At 41.4% G+C, this 22,850-nt stretch overlaps 1 protein-coding gene across 4 annotated transcripts in view; it reads left to right on the top strand.

The window, feature by feature from the left end:
- RASGRF2 (Ras protein specific guanine nucleotide releasing factor 2) overlaps window positions 1-22,850 on the top strand; it is a 238,392-nt gene that overhangs the window by 162,672 nt on the left and 52,870 nt on the right. The gene's annotated exons all lie outside the window — the stretch shown is intronic.

Genomic DNA, 22,850 nt, shown 5'->3' with positions numbered 1-22,850 from the left:
CTGCCTCTCATGAATAAAAAAATGAAATCTTAAAAAAACAAAAACAAAAACAAAAAAAAAACAAGATTCCTAGTCCAGGCTAGGGGGTGGGAACAGAGATTGCCTGTGTAGGAGTGCTGACAATACTGACTCCATCTTTGTTCCTCCATCTTGTTCATGTCTGCTCCATGACATTTCTTGGGGCTATGTATTTTGGGTCTCTTGGAGGTTAATATACATACCTTAGAAACGCCCACCAAGGCTGGAATGTGGGGAGGCTTGCTTTGGCCCTCTGTAAATTTGCTAAAGGTAACATAACACAGTTTCTCCCCTTCCCGAGGTACAGATGGCACCACAAGATCTAATTAAAGGTTAGCTGTCAGGTACATGCAAACCCTTTGGTTTCACCACAGTTCCCTCTGTGTGTCCCCTTGCTCTGTAAAATCTAGACGAAGGTCTGGACTTTGAGGACAGTAACTGTGCAGCTGAGAATTCATCTGCCCTATCCTCCCTGTCAGGACATTACCCTGATAAACTCTTGTGTAAACTGCGTGGAGTTACTGGTTTCATTTTTTGTTCTCAAAGCGCCTTCTCAGTTTGAAGGACACTTTATGGTCATTGTTCACCTTCTAACAGACTGCAGGTTGGCACTAGGAGTATTTTGGGTCTGATGGAAATGGTCTGTAGTTGGCTTGTGATTAGGGTTGCACAGCCCTGTAAGTTTACTAAATATCAGCTAATTACACACTCAAGATGGGTGAATTTCATGGCATGTAAATTACATCTCAAAAACCCATTAAAAATAATATGTATTTTCATTTATCCTGGTTTCAATTGTGCTAGTGACCTGTAATTTTATCCTCATATTATTACTTACATCTTCAGTGAAAAGCTGATTAGTGACTCTAGTGGTCAAGCTCAGAGCAGTGCTTGGGGAGTTTTATGGGTGCTTTGGAATTTTGAATTCTTCTCTCTAGAGCAAAAGTTGATACAAGTTAAGTAGGTTCTTTTTGCACTCTCTCGGGATCTTATTATAAGGAAAAGCTTAGTTAGAACTCTGGAAGAGGCTTTATGACACCATCAGTGCTGCAGTACCGTGAACCAAAAGTCAGGGACTGTGGTTTTAGAGATGGATAAGAAAGGAGCTTTTAGTTGTACATATTCTCTTCCTGCCTTCTGTAACAATTCTTGTAACATCAAACTTAGATTAGAGTAGGTTAACTCATTTTATGCTTAAGGAATTTTCCATGCCTACTGAGGATTATTATATGCTAAAGAGAGAGCATTTATATCTGCCAGTGGTCTGCTGCAATCATTGCATTCCCTTCATGTGATCTGAGTCTCAGATGGGTCAAGGACTCATTTCATCATTGATCATTGATCTTTGGTGATTGCGTGATTTCCCTCTGCCTCTTACCAGAAGAGAAACTTCATAAATCGTGGAGTCATTTGATATTTCCGATACACAAGCAAGTTTTCATAGAGCTGAAAATTAGCTTGCTGGTAACAGAATTGGTCATACTGAGAAAAAGAAGGTCATGTGATGGCTGGTGCAGTAGGCTGCTGATTTGGTTTTATTTCCCTCATCAGAGAGCATTTCTGAGATGTGATCTTGAAAGAAAACAGCCTTTTCTCTGGGCTGATGGCGTGGAATAAGCTCTAATAAATGACCTCGCTGTGTGATTGAGATTCTGGTAAATCTTTGCCCTTGGACCTGAGTGTATGAGCCAGTTCTTAAAATCTTCAGGAGCCGGAAGTGAAAATGCATCCTCTCAGGAGGATGCTGTATGTACCAGTCAGCTGAGCTACTATAGCTGGAGAGGGCCCCTTAGACAAAATATAAATATTGTTTTGTTCTTACTATGGCTTCCCTCCACCTTGTATACAAAGAGTCCCACTTGTGAATCGTAACGTGCGAATGATTTGATGCCTTATTCAAATCCTCGCAATGAAGATACTACTGTAAACATTATTGGCACCAGTGATTTCCTGGCCCGTATGTTAGTCTGATACGCACCATCATCTATCTGAATTCTTTCATTCTGTAGTCAACCTTTTTGTCTGAATCTATAGAACAATCCCTTATAGGGGTTTGGTTCTCATTTGAATGAGAGGTCAGGTTCTTCCTGGCAGACAGACCAAGGCAGGCTTTTTAAAACATTCGTAAGCTAACTGTCTTCTAAAGATAGATCAAGAGCGCTTAATGGACCCAGGACTGTCTTTGGGGTTGAGAAAGAAGCTCCTATGTGAAGTCTCCCTGCCTCTGCTGGGATTTTTGTTCTTTTCTTTCTTTCTTCTTCTGCATTCTTTTTTTGGGGGGGGGGCAGTGGTGAGAAACCAACTGTAAGAAGCATGGGTATTTAAGTAGAAATTATGCAGGTCTGTTAGAAGGCAGGCTTCAGCAGAGCAACACTGAAGAGCCTCCAGGGGTAATACCTTTGAATGTGGGATGTACTGTTTTAATTGAACATCAGGACTTGCTCAGGTGCTGACCCCCTCATCTACCTCCAACAGCTGGTTTCTAATTGCAGATATTGAGCATCATGGGCATATTGCCAAAATTTGTCATTGGGCAGTTGTTATCTGTTATCTCCTGAAGTTCAGTTGTGAGGACCAAGTTAGCTATTTTCTTTGGGAAGAGATTTTTTAAAAACATTTCTTTAAAAGATTTTATTTATTTATTCGTGAGAGACACAGAGAGGCAGAGACATAGGCGGAGGGAGAAGCAGGCTCCATGCAAGGAGCCCGATGCGGACTCGATCCCTAAACCTGGGATCACGCCCTGAGCTGAAGGCAGGCGCCCAACCACTGAGCCATCCAGGAGTCCCTGGGAAGAGATTTCTTACAGGAAACTGGGTATATGGGAAGGGCTGCAGGAGTAGGCCCCGGGCTGACCTTCCAGGAATCACTTCTGAGACACCAGGTGGAACTGACCCCCTGGGGGCTGCTGCCTCTGCTCTCCTGGGATGGTGCACAAGCGGGAGATGGCCGTGCATGCCACTGACTTGAGAAGACATGGACTTGGCTGCGTCAGTGACCTGGAAGCTGCTGCCGCCTCTGCAGGCCAGGACAGTGCAGTGCCCCTGCAGGAGAGTCCTGGCTGCCAAGGCAGGGGCTGCCCGCAGAACTAGCTGCTGTTCCAGCAAACACCCTCCATCTCACTGCCACCTTCCAAGCCCTCAGCATAGGCTCTGATTTGCATTGAGAACCTGAGATGCAAAAGATCCTGGGAAATGTAATTTTTAGTTTTGAGCCTTCCAGCCTCAGAGCACAGGAAGAAGCCCCCCTCCATTTTAGCCTTTTACACAGTATCAGTTATGCTGAAAAGAACACGTGAATTTTAACTATCCTAATTCAAATACAGATATGAATATATTGGAAAAATATGCAGAAAATAGATAGTTAAATAGGCACATAAAGTGCTCTCGGAAATTTGAATGCACCTCTGTTGACTCCCAAACTCACTAATTAAAAATATCTTCAAAGCAAGTTTTTTGCAATATGTCTGGCTACGCACACACACACACACACACACACACACGAACCATGCAATTAGAGGGCTCTTGTGGGTTCCCAGTTTATGTGCATATGAGTGTACATCAAGTCCTATGCCTAGAATAAGTGGCTCTTTTTTTTTCTGACCTGGGGAGAATACAGATGTATTGTGTGGCCCAGCATGAGATGCTGTGTAATCAGAGAGCTAGGCTGGCTGGCTACACCAGGAGGTGTTTCTCATTCAAGAACTCCTGTAAGGTGGGGAAATTAGCACTGACCTCTGCTGTAGTTGCTTCTCTGGTTGATGTGAATGGTACCTAATGACCTTATGCAATGCAAAAACTCTGCTATCAGGAGGTTATTGTGGGGGTTAAATAAGTTAATATGTGTAAAGTGCTTAGAGTAGTGCATGGCATGTAATAAATACTATGTGAGTGATTGGTATCATTATTATTTTCTAAAAAATGAGGAGAACTCTGACTTAGAGTATTGTTATAAAGCTTAAATGAGTTTAATCCCTGGTATAAGTAAGCACTGAATGAACTTAGCTATATAGTAATAATGATCATGGTGTTTTAACTCTTTAACTCTTGGATGCTTTCCCATAGTATATTACTGTAGGCCTTTGGTTTTTTTGTTTGTTTGTTTGTTTGTTTGTTTAAGATTTTATTTTTTTGAGAGAGAGTGAGGGAGAGAGAGCACAAGCAGGGGCGAGGCAGAGGCAGAGGGAGAGTGGGAGGGAGAAGCAGACTCCCCACTGAGCCAAAAGCCTGATGTGGGACTTGATCATAGGAGCCTGGGATCATGACTTGAGCCAAAGGCAGACACCCAACCAACTGAGCCACCCAGGTGCCCCATTACCTAGGCCTTTTAACTAGAGGCCTTCTACCTCTGATGAGTAAGATAGAGTTGCTGGCTTCACTTTGAGAGAAGAGCACAAAGGCCATCTTCATTTCTTCAGGGCAGGGCATTTTCACAGTAATGCGCACATTTACTCCACCCGTTTAGCGTGCCTTACGGTTTTCCAATAGAACCCTAAGTCCAAGATGTTAGTTTACTTTTGGAAAATTATTTTTCTGACCAAAATGACTTTGCACCACACTTACTCACTATGTTAATTAAGATCCCTGTCCTTAAAATTGGGCAAGTATGATGAAAAAAATAGGTTGATCTTGATGAAGTTTAGGAATCAATATAGTTCATTATATAATATTTATATTAAATACTTTGATCTGGTCTGATAGAAAACATTTTTGTACAAGTATCTGGTAGACAGTTGAATCATTTCTGGACTGTTTAATCATGTCTTGGGGGTTAAATAGGAACTAATTTCAGATTTTGTGGTTTTAAGAAAGGACTTTCTGTAGCCTGATGAACAGTGACAGTAACACATGGAATTCTTGGGAAGCTTCTGGTATCGTTTTGCGGTTGCATACCATTTAATAAGTGTTGTCTTGATCAGCAAAGTATGGCTTCTGGTGGGAAGAATCATAAAGTACCTGTATGAGAGTTAAAGTCCTATGTGGTTGAGATGAAGGTGTCTGGGTGGGGCAAAGAGGAACTTTGAAGCTCTCAAACATGTTTTAAGAATTGTTAGGAATCTATTTGGAAGTTTTTAGCATTAACCATTGAGCAACCATCTCCCATTGAAATTATACAAATGGACTTTGTCTGAAATACTCCTCAAAGATATGAAAGTCAGGCAGGGCCCCACCTTCCCCAGCTGAGGTGGAAGGTAGGCCAAGGATGGGACCCAAGTGACCCTGCCCTTGTGTGCAGGGTACTTTCTTGGGGCTGAAGTTTCCACAGCTGTATTCAAACCTTCCTAGTCCTCAGCTGCTAAACTGAAAGTACTTTAACGATACCTCAAGTCTTGTGGTTATAGACCCTGGGGAGAGTGGGATGGGAAGGAGAAGTGTGGTAAATTCCAAGGCAGGGAGGCTCAGGAACCTCCTGGCTCAGGAAATACCAAGGTCTTCCAATAAATGGAACAAGTCTGTGTTGGTATGTTTATCCACAAATGATAAAGTTAATAAAAAAATATTGGGTTTTACAAAATAAGAGTAATTAAACAGATTGACTGAGTCCCCGTTGTGTATCAGGCCCATTGCATGAAGGGAGATGTGAATCCAACTCAATATCCCAGGCCTCAGTGTGGGACCTCAGAGTGAGGCCCAATTTCTTTGGATACTTGAATTATAATAATTTTAAGAACTGCCTCCCTGACTTTGTATCCAATATGGATCATCTCTGGAAAGTCTATCTTTCAAAGAGTTCCTTTGGAATATTTCCAAGAATTCCTACTGCTGTTTTTCCCCATCTTAGCTTGGCTGCTAGTGCGCCTCTGGGCCAGCTTTCCCATCCTAACCACATGAGAGCCTCACCCGTTGGTCCTACATGCCTCTGTGCTGATGCCGAAGCTTTGGCCAATCTACAGAGATGCTCCTGTGAAGCCCATTCTCTTCACCACCACCCCTGGAGCTGGTGCAGATTCTGTTAACTTGCCTAGATTACATGGCTTCCATCTTCCCTAAGCCCTGACATTTGTTCTGGGGTACCAGTTCCAGTTCAGACTCTCCTTTGCTTCTAGTGACTTGACTGTTAGAAGCCCCCATCATCCTTTTCTACAACCTGACCTGGTTCTCTCTGTGCCACATGAGTCCATCTGATGCATCCAGTGTCATTGAGCTTCAAAAAAAAAAAAAAAAGGGATGGGGTTGTAATCTATTTTCCACTCAGGGAGCCTTATTCATGGATGCAATCAGATCTATGGAATTGGTGTTGTCCAGCTTTCCCAAGAAACATTCAGGATCAAACACCAGAGGATTACTGGGGCAAGGGCCACACTTTATTCCTCCTGCCCAGAGCCTTTGCCTGCTTAAAAATACTCTAGAGAGACCCTGGATAAACAAGAAAGACCCAGGCTCTATTGTCACATGTGAAGGAGTGGCAGCACTGAGGAAAGACCTGTTTTAGGCAGAAAGGTGGGATCCATGGAGATTGAGGTGGTAGAGGAAAGATCGGGGAAGGGGGGCAGGTTTTTCATGATGCCAGGGAAGCAAGATTGTTGGACACATGGTGGGACAGCTGAGCTTTGTCCAAGGAGACGCTGAGGAAGGTGGCTCAGAGGCATCTAGGTAAGCACTTCCTGTTCCCAAAGAGGAAACTGAGGACCCGAGAAACAAAGGAAGTCTTCCAAGGCCACTCAGTGAGATAAGCCCATTAAACAATTGTTTCTTCCATCACATCTCGTGCCACCCTTGCTGACGGAAGAGAGTCAGGATGGAATTGTAGAGAGATTTTAAAGGAAAGGGGAGTTGTCCTCTGATCTCCTTCGTGGGGTGGTTGCCAACTCCAAGTCACAGGTAATGTGGCGAGGTTTGTGGCAAGCAAAGGGCCAGGATGAGCCTGGCAGTACGTGCTTAGAGTTGGCCGTATTGGGCTGCTAGCAGCGCCGTGGGCTCTTGCCCTCGGTGGGGAACGTGATGGATCCAGCGCTGTTGCACAAGGGACCTGGGCAATCACTCATCAGCCAGTATTATTCAACCAGTCCACTGGCATATACACAGCAAGCTGCTCAGAGTCTGTCTGAGATCCTGGAGGGTCTTTAAACCACACACTTAGTGCACTATTGGATGGCGGTGATACTGTCTGTAAGATTCACAGCAGGCGCAGAATTGAAAGCTAAGGCCACAAGAGCAGCTGCAGACAAGCGTCTGCATTCCCACCCTCCATCTCTCCGTGGCCACTTCCAGGGCACAAGAGGAAAACCCAAAGCCTGGCCGGGCAGGTTCTGATGCTGTGATCACAGACCAGGCCTTTGGAGCAACTGAGGCCGTAAGGGCGCGTGATGGAATCACACGGACTCGGGATTCAGACGGAGCAGAGCCGTTCTCCGGACACTCCCAGGGTGGTGCTGCCTGGACGCACTTTCCGACTTCAGATCTCACATGAGCCTCCCACACTGATCCTAGTAGTGTCACTTGCCCACACACTGGCATGACCGTTTCATGGCTTCTCGCTTCAGATCTCCTTGCCCCTGACCATTCTTGGCTGATGAGCTTGTCTGTTTCACAGTGGAAAACAGAGAGCTCAAGGTCAACCCTTCCACTTTGTCTCCATCCCACCCCCTTGCTCCTCAAGAACTCTTCTCATGCAGTTACCCTGTTTGCCCTTAGCACCGATTTCTCCCTCTACTCAGTCATCCTCATCAGCGTGCCAAGCGGTCCTCATTTCACCCATTTTACCAGCTACTGCTCCATTTCTCTGCTTGTTTGCAAGCAAAATGTCTTTAAACAACAACAAAAAAGATTGCATTTATTTATTCACAGAGAGAGGCAGAGACGCAGACAGAGGGAGAAGCATGCTTCCTGCGGGGAGCCCAATGCAGGACTTGATCCCAGGACCCCAGGATCATGACCTGAAACAAAGGCAGGTGCTCAGCCACTGAGCCACCCAGGAGCCCCTCAAAGCAAAATGTCCTGAAGGAGTTGTCCATACTTGTTGTCTCTACTTCATCACTTCCCTTTTTCCCTCCTCTTGGACTTGTCCTCCGCCAGTCCTGAGATGACTTGTATCTAGGTCACTAGTGACCCACATCTTGCCAAAGCCCTCATCATAGTCACCTCTCAACAAAATTTAACACAGCAGGTCACTTCCTCCTTGTTGAAAGGCTTCTCCCACCGAGTTCACACGTGCCTGGTTTTCCTTTTGCCTTACTCTCCTCCCCCTTTTGGGTCTTTTCTTTGGCTCCTCTTCTACCAAATCTCTACTGGTTGTGGGGCCAACAGGGCTCCGTCTGGCCTTTTTCTCTGATTAAAAAATCTCTACCTAAGTAAGCTCATCCAATTGCAGGATTTTAAGGCCTATTTAAACATTTAATATTGGGGCACCTGGGCGGCTCAGTCAGTTAAGGGTTGGGCTCTTGATTTCAGCTCAGATCCTAATTTCGGGGGTCTTAGGATCAGCCCATGTTGGGCTCAGTGCTCATCACGGAGTCTGCTTGGGATTCTCTCTCCCTCTCCCTGTGCTCCTCCTCCCCTCCAATAAATAAATGAGACCTTTTGGGCACCTGGGTGGCTTAGTGGTTGGCTTAGTGGTGGCTTTGGCTCAGGTTGTGATCTCGGGGTCCCGGGTTTGAGGCCCACATCATTCTCCCTACAGGGAGCCTGCTTCTCCCTTTGTCTGGGTCTTTGCCTCTCTCTCTCTCTCTATCTGTGTCTCTCATGAATAAATAAATGAAATCTTTAAAATAAGTAAATAAATAAAATCTTTTAAAAAAGTAAATGTTTAATACTCTCCGATTTACATCTCTAGTCTGAACCTTTCTACATGAATTTCAGGCTGTTAAATATAATAGCCCCATGGATATTGTCACTTAGATGTATGCAAGAGACATGTTTTAGTTTAAAACCAAACTTGATTTTCTTCCCTGAACCTTTCCCATTTCAGGAAATGGCATCATTATCTCCCCAGTTGCTCAGGCCCCAAACAGCAGAGCTAATCTTGATTCCTCAGTTTCCCTCAGACCCTGTGTTAATTTCTAAGAACTTCTATAATAAATTATCTCAAATAGGCAAATAAAAACAACAGAAATTTACTCTCTCACAGTTCTGGAGGCTAGAAGTCTGAAATCAAGGGAGCAGTGAGCTCCTGCTCTCTGGAGGTGCTAAGGAGGGAGTCCACCTTGCCCCTTCCGGCTCCTGGTGATTGCTGGCAGTCCCTGACAACCTTGGTTTGCGGCAGCAGAAATCCAGTCTCCCGTCTGTACAGAACTCCACATCTGACCCAGCAGCAAGCCTTAGCCCTCCGTCTCCAATAATTTTTACCACTCCTACCACACCTTTGTCCAAACCTGCATCACCTGGATCACTTGGACAACTGCCTCCTACCTGGTCCCTCCCACTCTGCTTCGCCCCTTCCGATGCCCACTTCACAAGGCAGCCAGAGGAACCTGTCCAACATGTAAATCAGATGATTGCGTTTATGCAAAACCCTCCGATGGCTTCCCAATACCAGAGAACAAAATCTCGCTCTTTAACTTGGCTTGAAGGTGCCTGGTGATCTTGCCGGCTCTGCACCTTCATCACCATTCTCCGGCCCTCGTGTTCACTGGGCTCCAGGCACCGTGGGCTGTCCCTCTAGGCATGCTGAACTTCTCGGTCTTTCCATTTGCTGTTCTACTGGAAACACTCCTCTCCCAGGACTACATGTCGCCACTTCCCTTTCATATTCAAGTCCCAAATCATGAATCTTCTCAGAATGGGCTTCCCAACCGCCTAGCAGATGTGCTATCTCTCTCATTAGCTCAGTTATGCTCCCGGTAGCTCTTTTTTCCAATATCTGATTTACCTTATTTGCTCATAGATTTACTATTGATTTTTCTGTGGCCTTCCAGTAGATCCTAGGTACTATGAGCAGCTATTTGGTTGCTGTGTCCACTGCTATATCCCCAACTCCTATAAAAAGAGTGCCACAAGATGCGTAACAAATATTTTGTGTCTGACTAAAATGGGCTACATTTGTGTTTTGTGGCTTCCACCCTCCCAAGGTATGTTTCTTTTTCTAGTAGTAAAATACACCATTTTTATTCATTAAAATTTTTGTATAAATTTCTACATGTTAACAACCAAGAGGGAGAAAATGGCCTATTTCATACCCCTCCCCAACTCTAAACATCTCTGCTTTGGATTATTCAGAATATCCCAGCTAATTTGTGGCCACCCCTCCCTGTCCTACCACACCCCCACACACAGGTGCATGCTTGTTCCCAACTTTGTACACACCATCCCCAGAGAAGAAGCTAGCATTCATCCCTCACCACCATGGAGAAGCAGTTCTTAATGTGCGTGTAAAATAGTATAGAAAGAAATATAGAAAGATTTTTTACAATGATTACTATTTTGGCTTGTGGGGAAAATTGACTTGATGTAAAGGATGTGAATATTGTTCCACATCAGTCTGCCAGGTCACACCTTAATCCAGAATAGGTAGCAAATACCCATTAGGGAATTCAAACTAACGTACCAAAATATCTTCCTCCTTCCTCCCTTCCTTTTTCAGATAGTTAGTTATAAAGTTAGGCAGAAAAGAAAATGACCAACAAATTTAAAGTTGTTCCTTAAAGAAAAAAATTCTCCATGTTAACCATTTCTAGTGCATTCACTATATTTTCTTTTTTTGATTTTAATTCCAGAATCGTTAACATAGAGTGTTATATTAGTTTTCAGTATACAATGTACTACTTCAACAGTTCTATACCTTATCCAGTGCTCATCCTGATAAGGGTACTCTTAATCCCTTTCACCTATTTCACCCATCCTCCACCTACCTCCTCTCTGGTAACCATCAGTTTGTACTTTAAGAGTCTTTTTTTTGGGGGGGGGGGGGTTGGCTTATCTCTTTTTTTCTTCATTCTTTGGTTAATCTCCTTTTTATTTTGTTCATTTTATTTATTAAGCTCCATATATCAGTGAGATCATATGATATCTGTCTTTCTCTAACTTATCTCACTTGGCATTCTGTTCCATTGATCTATGTTTTTATCCCAGTGCCATACTGTTTTGATTACTATAGCTTTGTAGTATATCTTAAATCTAAGATTGCAATACCTCTGGCTTTGTTCTTTTTCAAGATTCTTTGGCTATTTGGGGTCTTTTGTAGTTCTTACACATTTTAGGGTTATTTGTTGTACTTTGTAAAAAATGCTGTTGGTATTTTGATGGGACTACATTAAATCTATAGATTGCTTTGGGTGGTATGGACATGTTAATAACATTTATTCTTCCAATCCATGAACATGGAGTACCTTTCCATTTGTTTGTTCATCTTTGCTTTTTTTCATCAGTGTTGTTTTATAGTTTTCAGAGTACAAGTCTATCACCCCTTGGTTGAGTTTATTCCTAGGTATTTTATTATTTTTGGTGCAATTGCAAATAGGATTGTGTTCTTTTTTTTTTAGGATTGTATTTATTCATTCATGAGAGACACAAAGAGAGAGGCAGAGACATAGGCAGAGGGAGAAGCAGGCTCCCTGTGGGAAGCTGAGTGTGGAACTTGATCCCAGAACCCTGGGATCACAGCCTGAACCAAAGGCAAACGCTCAACCACTGAGCCACCCAGGTACCCAGGGATTGTGTTCTTAATTTCTCTTTCTGCTACCTCATATTAGTGTATAGAAATGCAACAGATTTCTGTATACCGATTTTGTATACTGCAACCTTACTGAATTCATTTATCAGTTCTAGTAGTTTTCTGGTGGAGTCTTTATGGTTTTCTATATAGAGCACTATATCATTTGCAAATAGTGAAAGTTTTACTTCTTCCTTATCATTTTGGATGTCTTTTATTTCTTTTTAATTTTTAAACATTTTATTTATTTATTCATGAGAGACACAGGGAGAGAGGCAGAGACACAGGCAGAGGGAGAAGCAGGTTCCCTCTGGGGATCCTGATGTGGAACTCGATCCCAGGACTCCAGGATCATGATCGGAACCAAAGGCAGACGCTCAACTCCTGAGCCACCCCAGGTGCCCTGGATGTCTTTTATTTCTGTTCCTTGTCTGATTGCTCTGACTAGGACTTCCAGTACCATGTGGAATAAAAGTGTTAATAGTAGACATCCTTGTCTTGCTACTGATCTTAGAGGGAAAGCTCTCAGTTTTTTTGCTGTTGAATGTGGTGTTAGCTGTGGGTTTTTTATATAATGTTGAGGTAGTATGTTTCCTCTAAATCTACTCTGCTGAGGGATTTTATCGTGAATGGATGTTGTACTTTGGCAAATGCTTTTTCTGCATCTATTGAAATGATCATATGAATTTTATACTTTCTCTTGTTGAAGTGATGTGTCATGTTGATTGATTTGAAAAGATTGAATCACCCTTGCATCCCCAGAATGAATCCCACCTGATTGTGTTTAATACTTTCTTTTAATGTATTGTTGGATTAAGTTTGTTAATATTTTATTGAGGATTTTTGCATCTATAGTCATCAGAGATATTGGCCTACAGTTCTCTTTTCTCATAGTATCCTTATCTGGTTTGGTATCAGGGTAATACTGGCCCCACAAAATGAATTTAGAATCTTTTCTTACTCTTTTTTTTTGCAGTGGTTGAGCAGAATAGGTGTTACCTACCTTGTCTTTAAATGTTTGGTAGAATTCCTGTGACGCCATCTGGTCCTGGACTTTTGTTTTTTGGGAGGTTTTTGATTACTGATTCCATGTCATTGCTGGTAATTAGTCCATTCAAATTTTCTATTTCTTCCTGATTCAGTTTTGGAGGATATACATTTCTAGGAATTTATCCATTTCTTCTAGGCTGTCCAATTTGTTGGCATATAATTTTTCATTATATTGTCTTATAATCCTTTGTATTTCTGTGCTGTTGGTTATTTCTGCTCCTTCATTTCTAATTTTGTTTACTTGAGTCTTTACTTGAGTAAAGACTTACTTGAATCTTACTTTGATATTTCTCTCTCTCTCTCTCTCTCTCTCATGACCCTGGCTAAGGGTTTATCAATTTTGTTTATCTTTTCAAAGAACCATCTCCTGGTTTCATTGTACTCTTGGTTTTTTATATTCTATTTCATTTATTTTTGTTCCAATATTTATTATTTCCTTCTTTCTACTGGTTTTGGGCTTTCTTTGTTTGTATTTTTCTAGCTCCTTGAAGTGTAAGGTTAGATTGTTTATTTCAGATTTTTCTTGCTTCTTGAGGTAGGCCTCTACAGCTTTTGCTGCATCCCAAAGATTTCAGACTACTGTGTTTTCATTTTCATTTGTCTGTATATATTTTTAAAATTTCTTTAATGTTTTGATTGATGCATTCACTGTTAGGTTAACATGTTATTTAGCTGACAAGTATTTGTGTTGTTTCCAGATATTTTTCTCGTAGTTTGTTTCTAGTTTCATAGCTTTGTGGTTAGAAAAGATGCATAGTATGACTTATATCTTTTTGAATTTGTTGAGACTTTTTTTGTGGTCTAATACATAATCTATTCTAGAGAATGTGCACTTGAGGAGAATGTGTATTTTGCTTTTTTAGGATGGGATGCTCTGAATAAATCTGTTAGATCCATCTGGTCCAAACAGTGGTTCAAAACAACTGTTTCCTTGTTTCTGTTTGGATGACTTTCCATTGATGTAATTGGGGTGTTAAAATCCCCTATTCTTATTGTATTACTATTGAATATTTCCTTCATTTTGTTATTAGCTGCTTTGTGTATTTGCATGCTCTCTTGTTGGGTACATAAATATTTACAATTGTTATATTGTCTTGTTGGATTTTTTTTCATTATGATTATATAGTGTCCTTCTTTGTCTCTTCTTATAGTCTTTGTTTTAAAGTCTGTTTTGTCTGGTGTAAGAATTGCTACTCCAGCTTTCTTTTCACTTCCATTTGAATAATAAATGCTTTTCCATCCCTTCACTTTTCATCTGCATGTGTCTTTAGGTCTGAAATGAGTCCCTTGTAGGCAGCATATAGACCTTACCTTTTAATCCATTCTGTCACCCTACACCTTTTGGGTAGGGTGTTTAGTCTATTTATATTGCAAGTAATTATTGACAGGTATACACTTATTGCCATTTTGTTACTTGTTTTATGGTTGTTTTTGTAGTTCTCTGATCCTTTCCTCTTGCTCTCTTCTCTCCTGGTTTACTGGCTTTCTTTAGTGATATACTTGGATTCCTTTCTCTTTATTTTTTTTCATACCTGTTATTGGTTTTTGATTTGGGGTTACCATTAGACTTGTATATAACATCTTATGCATATAGCAGTCTATATTAAGTTGATGATTGCTTAAGTTTGTACCCACTCTTGACTCTTCCACCCCATATTTTAGATACATGGTATCATATTTTAAATCCTTTTGTAAATCCCTTGACTGATTTTTATAGATGTACTAAATTTTACTTTGTGTGCTTCCTACTTTTCTTTTTTTTTTTTTTAATTTTTATTTATTTATGATAGTCACAGAGAGAGAGAGAGAGAGGCAGAGACACAGGCAGAGAGAGAAGCAGGCTCCATGCACCGGGAGCCTGACGTGGGATTCGATCCCGGGTCTCCAGGATCGCGCCCTGGGCCAAAGGCAGGCGCTAAACCGCTGCGCCACCCAGGGATCCCGCTTCCTACTTTTCTTATTCTTACTTATGATCTTCCTTTCCACTCAAAGAGACCTCTTTAACATTTCTTGTAGGGCTGGTTTAGTGGTCATGAACCCCTTTAACTTTTGTTTGTTTGGGAAACTCTTTATCTCTCCTTATATTCTGAATGATGGACTTGCTGATTAGAGCATTCTTGGCTACAGATTTTTCCTTTCATTACTTTGACTATACCATGCCACTCCCCCAGTCTGTAAATTTTCTGCTGAAAAATCAGCTGATAGCCTTATGGGGTTTCCCTTGTATGTAAAAGTTTCCTTTTCTCTTGCTGCCTTTAAAATTCTCTTTTTATCACTACTTTTTGCCATTTTAATTACTATGTTTCTTGGTGTGGACATCCTTGGATTGATTTTGTTGCAGGCTGTATGTGGCTCCTGGATCTGGATTTCTGTTTCCTTTCCCAGATTAGGGAAATTTTCAGCTATTATTTCTTCAAGTAAATTTTCTGTCCCCTTTCTCTCTTTTCTCCTGGGGTTCCTATAATGTGAATGCTATTATGCTTGATTCTGTCTCTGAGTTCCTTACATCTATTTTCATTTTTTATTATTTTTTCCCTCTCCAGTTTCATTTCTCTGTACTCCATGTCACCTATTCTTCTGTTCCCTCTAGTCTACTATTTATTCCCTCTACTGTATTTTTAATTTTAGTTATTGAGTTCTTCATCTCTTATTGGTTCTTTTTTTCTATCTCTTTGTTGGGAATCTCACTGAGATCCTCCACTCTTTCTCAAGTTCACTGAGTATCTTTATGACTATCACTTTAAATTCTCTATTAAGCACATTACTTATCTCCATTTCATTTGCTCCCTTGCTGTGATTTTTGTCCTGTTTTTTGGGGGGGATATATTCCTCTATCTCCTTATTTTGTTTAACTCTGTGTCTGTCTCTCTGTATTAGGAAAGTCACCTATGTCTCCTGTTCATGAAAGTAGTGGCCTTGTGAAGAAGAGGTCCTCTCGTGCCCAGCAATGCAATGTCCTCTGTCCACCAGAACCTGAACTTGAGAAGTGTCTCCTATGTGTCCTGTGTACCCCTACTATTGTGGCTGAGCCACATTTGCCTTCAGTCCGGTCATCTGCAATGTCTCTCTTTACCTGTTTTGGGCAGAGTTTAGTCCCTGCTTTGTTAGTGGAACAATATGGGGTTGCTTTAGGCTTGAGTTGAGTCAGATTAGGAGTTTGCCTTGAACTGTAGGGTGTTTTCTCTGTGTCGCCCCCTGGGAGACTTTCAGTGATGAACAGGGCCTGTACCCAGACCAGATATCTGCCTCTGACCCCTTGCTGGAGCTGCAGTTGGACTGGTGTGTATCAGTTATCTTCCCCTCTTCAGGGGGCAGGAGTCCCTTCGGAGCCATGCTGTTCCCTGCTGGGGCTGTATGCACACTGTCAGGCTTGTGGCACTGCTTTGGATAGGCTCTGGTCAAGGACCTACTGGAGTGGGTGGGGTGCGTGTCTAGAGGAGATGCAGGGGCTGGGCATGCAGTGTTAGCTTGCGCAGACCTGTTGTGTGAGGAGACCCAGTGCTGGGGCCTGGCTGGTGGGGCATGTCCATTAGAGAACACAGCGAGCAGGGCATCCTGTTTTCAGTTTAGCCATAGAAAGTGTTGATGCAGGACTGGTTCCCGTAGGTGTCCATGTGTCTAGACTATGGGGCTGTGGAGGGAATGGTGTCCTCAAGCTCCGTTGTTTCTGAAGTCTCACAAGTATCTCTGCGCCTCCAGTAACATGCTCTGAGATGAGTAAAGAAGTCTTGATCCTGTTTATCCTCGACATTTTTCTAACTGCTCTTTCTATGCTGTATCTCCAAAGGGCTATTGATCGTGCTGTCCGTTTGAGGGTGTGAACTCCATTTCTTGTGGCTCTGCAGCTTTCCTGGAGTCAAACCAGCGGACTTTTAGAGCTCCAGGTGTTAAGCCCCAGTGATTGTAAGAACTCATGAAATTATACCGCTCTTCTGTTCAAAGCCAAATGTTATAGGGATTTGTTTTCCCCATGCAGGTTCCCCATACCTGGCTGCCCAGTGTGAGTGTTTCTTTCCTCTTTCCACCCCCACAGTGTCCCTCTTTCTGTGGGCAGTCCCATGGGTGTGTTTAGCTACCAACTAAGTGTCTACCCTTCCTACCCTCTTCAGTGTGGCCTCTTCTATACATTTAGCTGTGGAGAGTCTGTTCTGCAAGTCTTTGCGTTATTTTCTGCATTGTTTACACTCATGTGGGTGTTATCTAGTTGTATCTGTGGGAGGAGGTAAGCTTAGGGTTCTATGCTGCCATCTTCTCCAGAACTTGTATTCACTGTATTTTCATAGGCCTCTTGGCTAATACTGGTTGTGCTGTCAAGAAACTCTGACATAAGGTATTCTATATCTTCAAAAAAATGAGACTTCATTTTTTTTTTAGATTGCTGTATCTTAGTTTTCAAACTGGTTCAATTTATTGTCTCCTATGAACCTGCATCACCTCTCACTTTCTAGGCTATTTATTTCCTTCTTGCTTCAGCAATAATCTTGAAAAGTCATTTTGCTTACTTGGTGGCTTCACTTCCCACTGACTCCTCAAATGCCCTCATTCTGCTTGGGGAGAAGTTACCATCACCTTCTTTACTGGCAGTATGTTCTTGTTGCATTTCTATGCCAGCACAGAAGCTGATGGCAACAGCAGTGGGAGGGCTGAAGATTAGACAGCAATAAACAGTAGCACCTTGAACTTCTTGGGAGCAATCATTCAGGTAGTGTGTTTCAGTAGGAAGAGCCTGGATTTTGGAATGGGATCATCTGGCCATGGATTTTACTATCTGTACCTTTGGGTGGCTACTGGACTTCTCTGAGCCTGAGTTTTCTCATCTATAAAAGCAAGGAGTATGTTTTCTGGAATTGTGAAAATATAAATAATACACAAAGGTTCTTGTAAGTTTTAAGTCTGGTATATAATCATTCCTTTCATTCCTTTAAGAATCTAGACAGCTCAGGGGCACCTGGGTGATTCAATCAGTTGAGCATCCAACTCTTGATTTAGGTTCAGGTCATAATCTCAGGGTCGTGAGATCAAGCCTCTCATCGAATTGGGCATGGAGCCTGCTAAATATTTTCTCTCTCTCTCTCTCTCTCTCTCATTCTCTGCTTCTTTCCCCCAAATTATGTACCTGTTCTCTTTCTCTAAAAAAAAAATCTAGACATTTTTAAAAATCCATAAAAACAATGCAGCTGACAGTCTTATTTTTTTGAAAAATGAAAGTAAATGAAAGAATATTGATTTTGCCATTCCTTATGTACTTTTTATCACAGATAACAATAAGCCTGCTGAGCTTCTTTTCCTCAGTCTAGAAAAATATGTTTTTTTCATTGTTATGGTTAATTGTACTTAGAGAGAAAATCTCAGGTTAATATAAGGAGAAGAACTTAAAAACAGAGATAAGAACACACTTGTAAATAGGTAAAAACAAACAACAAAAACCACTATGCAGTGTTTGTTCATTGTCTCATGCATATCCCAGCAATAGAACACTGTTCTCATGATGTTTAGCATTGTATATATGCAAATCTGCTTGTCTGTACTTACCTACTTTTTTTTCAGTATACTAGCTTTGTGGTCTTAAGTAATTTATTCATTCCATATCCAGGAAAATATTTTATACTTGGCTCAGTGTGCAGTAAGGAGACATTAGAAGTACTTGTACTGAGACAATAACAATAAAAGGAATGTTTAAGATCAGTTTGAAGAGGCAGGCAACTTGCTCATCTGCAGGTTTCGAGTTATACATTTTGGTGTTTTACTTGTTTGTAGGCTATCGTTTCCCCATTTACAGAGCAAACTCCATGAGATCAGGGACCACATTGCTTATTCAGCCAGCACCTACACTGTACCTGGAACAAAGTAGATGCTCTATAGGTATTGATTGAATAATTGAATTAGGGTTGGAGTAAGAATAGAAGGACAGAGAATGAAAGGAGGACTTACCTAGGAGACAGTAGCTACTACACATGTGTGAAGAACGTAGACTTAGCATGGTGGCAGAAGAGTGGAGAAAAGGGGATAAATCTGACAGATGCTACCAAAAAGTTAAGAGTAGTTGTTGACTGGGAAAAACAAAGGAGAGACAGAGACGAGTGAGATTTTCCCACCTGAGAAGCTGAAACTGTGGTTATCCCATTAACTCAATAGGAAAGTTAAGATGGGGAGGAACTTGAGAGTAAGAAACATACATTGAATTTTTGGGTGTACTTCTTATTAGGGTAGAATGTGTCATTAGGTGGAAATCTCTCATAAGAGTCTTGAAATGAGGGATTTGGGGGCACACAGGAACCGGAGGTGTCAGGTTGGAGTGCATAGAAAAACCATGAGACAGAGTTATGTCCCTGAGGGAGTGAGAACTGAATGGAGTCATCTGGAACACAGACCAAGAACCAAGGGATGAGATAGTGGTGGACAAATTGGAGGATTGGGCACAGAGTGGGGAGAGTATTTGATGACAGAAGCAAAGGGGGGCACAGTAGGAGAAGAAGCATCCTTTGCTTGTTCCTGCAGACATGTTTCAGAGTCAGGAACACAGTTACCCAGGATTTCTGGAAAATTCATGCAGGTGGTTTAAACATAGTCTAACAATAAAGTTATCCAGATCAGTCACTTTCAAACTTTTTTTTATTGCAACCTACTCTAAGAAATACATTTTACATTTTGACTCAGGATACACACACACACACGATACAAAAACTTCCCTCAGGAATACTCACCCTCACTATGTACAATCTCTTCAGTTAGTTTTCATCTGCTTCATTTTTTTTAAATACTGCTAACAGCCCACTAAAGTGATTTCACTCCCCATTAATAATGAGTCATGACCAGAAGTTTAAAAAGCACTGGTCTATATGATGATCACAATAGGAAACATAATGAATTTGGGGAAAGTGCACATTTTGAGAAAATTTAATTCTAGTTAGATAAATAAAGGTTTTTGCTTGGTATTCATTACAGTAAGAAACATATTTCTATAATGGGGCCATTCAATACATCTCAAAATTTAGAACTAAAAAGGGAAGCACTTACTTTGCCAGCATATTCTGTTGTAGCTTACAGTGTTGGTTTACTACCTTGTAAGAAAAACTTAAGAGTCTAAACTTTGGATCCACACAAAGTTCCAAAGTTTAAAACAGCCTGGGGCTCAAATCCTGGTTCTGCTGCTTAGTAACTCTGACCTCTGCTAAGTTTCTAACCTTTTTGGTTTTGTTTCTTTATCCATAAATGGGGATAACATTTACCCCAACTCATCTGTTGTTGTTGAAGAAGCCACATTATTCATGGCGCTTTACTCAGTATGTGATGGGCCTGTGATAAATGGCAGTTGGTACTCTTGTCCTTGGTTGTGAGGATGAAATTTCGTATCACTTGTAAAGCTACTACTACAGTGCCTGGCATAAAGCAGTAATAGACATTAATGGTCTTTCCATGCCAGCAACCAAAGGACAGTAATACAGTTGTAATCCAAGAGCATGGAGGTGTACAAACCAATTATATGACATTTTTTGAACAATATTTACTAGATTATGCAAAGCATATTGATAACATTGATGTTATTGGTGAGATCGAGCTTTATTTGTATAAAGTGAAAAATGATGCATCATTGATAGACTTTTCTTAATTCCCTCACTGATGTGGACATTAAAGTGATCACATTGCAGTTATTCAACAAGCTTAAATTTATTAAGACCAGCAGTGCTGGATAGTGGGGATAAAAACACAAGAAAGAGGTCCTAGATATAAAGTAACCAATAGTTTGCATTTACTTTTTCTCCTGGGCAGCCCACCACCATAGACCACTGATAACATTATAACCTCTAAAAACACAAAACAAAACAAAACAAAACAAAACAAAACAAACAAAAACATTATAACCAAAAAAACCAAAAACAAAAACATTATAACCTCTGTGGTTTTTAGCTCTTTGTGAATGTACTCTAACTTTCCTCACCAATTCTGAAGGATGGCTTAAAGATACTTTGCTGTGGGATCCCTGGGTGGTGCAGCGGTTTAGCACCTGCCTTTGGCCCAGGGTGTGATCCTGGAGACCCGGGATCGAATCCCACGTCGGGCTCCCGGTGCATGGAGCCTGTTTCTCCCTCTGCCTATGTCTCTGTCTCTCTCTCTCTTTCTCTCTCTTTCTCTCTCTCTCTCTGTGTGAGTGACTATCATAAATAAATAAAAATTTTTAAAAAAAGATACTTTGCTGAAATTAATAAGAGCTCCACAGTCCAATTCTGGGTGATCTACTTCTGATGTTAAAATCAGTATGCTTTGTCCTCTGGAGCCTCAGGGTAGCTCTTACTGGACTGACCCATGATCCACCTATGTGTAATTTTATTTCCATCTAAGATTATTTTGCTTGCCTCTTACATAGTAGGCAATGAAGTTGGCTGAGCGTCATACCATTTGAAGAATAAAATGAAACTTTCCCTTTTCCTCCCTATTTTTCAACTTCCTTGTCTCCCTCCCCACTACTTTATTGTATGGTCTGGTTGTGATAGATTTCAAATGTGTGGTCATCACAGTAATACAGTGAAAGGATGCCTTGACTTCAGATATAAAGCACCTGCCGACACTATCAAATAGCTTCTGGAGGGAGTGATGCGATTTTTATTAAGAAAAGTTAACTGCTAAAAAAAAAAAAGAAAAGAAAAGAAAAGTTAACTGCTGAGTGCCTGTGTGCCAACCTGGAGGGTCTACAAAGATGCTTGAAATGAAATCCCTTCACCACGGAGTGTCTATTTAATGAGAAAGGTGTCACATCTACCAGTTGCTATGAGGGATGGCGTGGCTCACAAGATATCTGGGGGAGGAAACATAAAGTTGAATCTCATTCTTAAATTCACATGAATGGGGGTTTGGTTCTTAGCACTTTCCCAGATGGCTTTTGTTGCTCACATTAGTTATTTTGACCAGTGCCTACAAATGAAGAAGAATTTACAAAAATTGGAAAGACGGGAATCTTGAGATGCCGGTGCTCCAGATGTATGTATTTGTAAAAGAAACTCTCCTGGTATATGTGGTTTCATTGTGCTGTCACACTTGACAAGTGAAAGATATATAAAGCCCTGCGGAGATTTTCTATTTGCTATTCCAAAGAATGGCACAAGAACTCCTTGGGGGTGGATCTGTGATTCTAGGATAGAATGGCTTCCACATGGATGTTGTCACCAATGAGCTGTGTAGTTCGTGCTTAAATTCAGAAATAAATGGTGCCCAAGCAGCCCCCAATTTAGATGGTGGCTTAAAATAAGGAGAAAATCTGATGGGTGATGGAAAATTGTTACTATGATCACATAGCTTTAAAGTCTGTGAAAAATGGGGAGACAAGCATATCTGATTAGGTGAGAGCACATGGGAACCCAGTTAAGGCATTAATTTCAGTTCATGAATAAGCAGTAGCTCCTTTTATAAAACTTTTTTAAAATTTTTATTTATTTATGATAGTCACAGAGAGAGAGAGAGAGAGAGAGAGAGGCAGAGACATAGGCTGAGGGAGAAGCAGGCTCCATGCACCGGGAGCCCAACGTGGGATTCGATCCCGGGTCTCCAGGATCGCACCACCGCTGCGCCACCCAGGGATCCCCCCCCCTTTTTTTTTATATAAAACTTAACCTATCAGCATTTGCTACAGGTATGCCGCTCAGAAATATGGTTCATGTATCTGGTTTAGGGAATTTCTAAATTGTTGCTGGTTTAAATAGAATTGAGAGAGTATTTCTCTAGACAATCAAAGATCTCCATCTGTTGATCAAGCAGTGAGAAAGGCTCTTCAGGAAGGAAATAAGTTGATGTCCATCACATCCTTACTGCTCTCACATGTGCTTATAACTAGCTTTCTGTCAAAGGTATTTAGTAAGGGCCACTGGATCAGGGCAGTGGATGGATGAAGCCACCTCGAGGTGCGAACATAATTATAATAAATATGATTTCACTTGATCTTAGCCAAAAGGCCGAGAAGCGATTTTATAATAAATATGATTTCATTGAGTACTTTGTTTTACAAGAATTATTTAATATTTAACATAACTTTATGTGGTTTATCCTGCCCATTTTACAAGTTAGGAAACTGAGCCACAGAGAGGTCCAGTAATTTGCTCTGAACTTTACTTCTTGTTCGTCCTGGAGCCATATAGGGCTGACTTGCCTTGGGAAGGGTACAGAGGAATGTGGGTCTTTGGAGCCTTCCCTCCCTAGTTCTCCAC

Source organism: Vulpes lagopus, chromosome 4 (genome assembly GCF_018345385.1).
Source record: "Vulpes lagopus strain Blue_001 chromosome 4, ASM1834538v1, whole genome shotgun sequence".
NCBI classification, from domain to species: domain Eukaryota; kingdom Metazoa; phylum Chordata; class Mammalia; order Carnivora; family Canidae; genus Vulpes; species Vulpes lagopus.
This window is presented reverse-complemented; position numbering and strand designations above follow the sequence as displayed.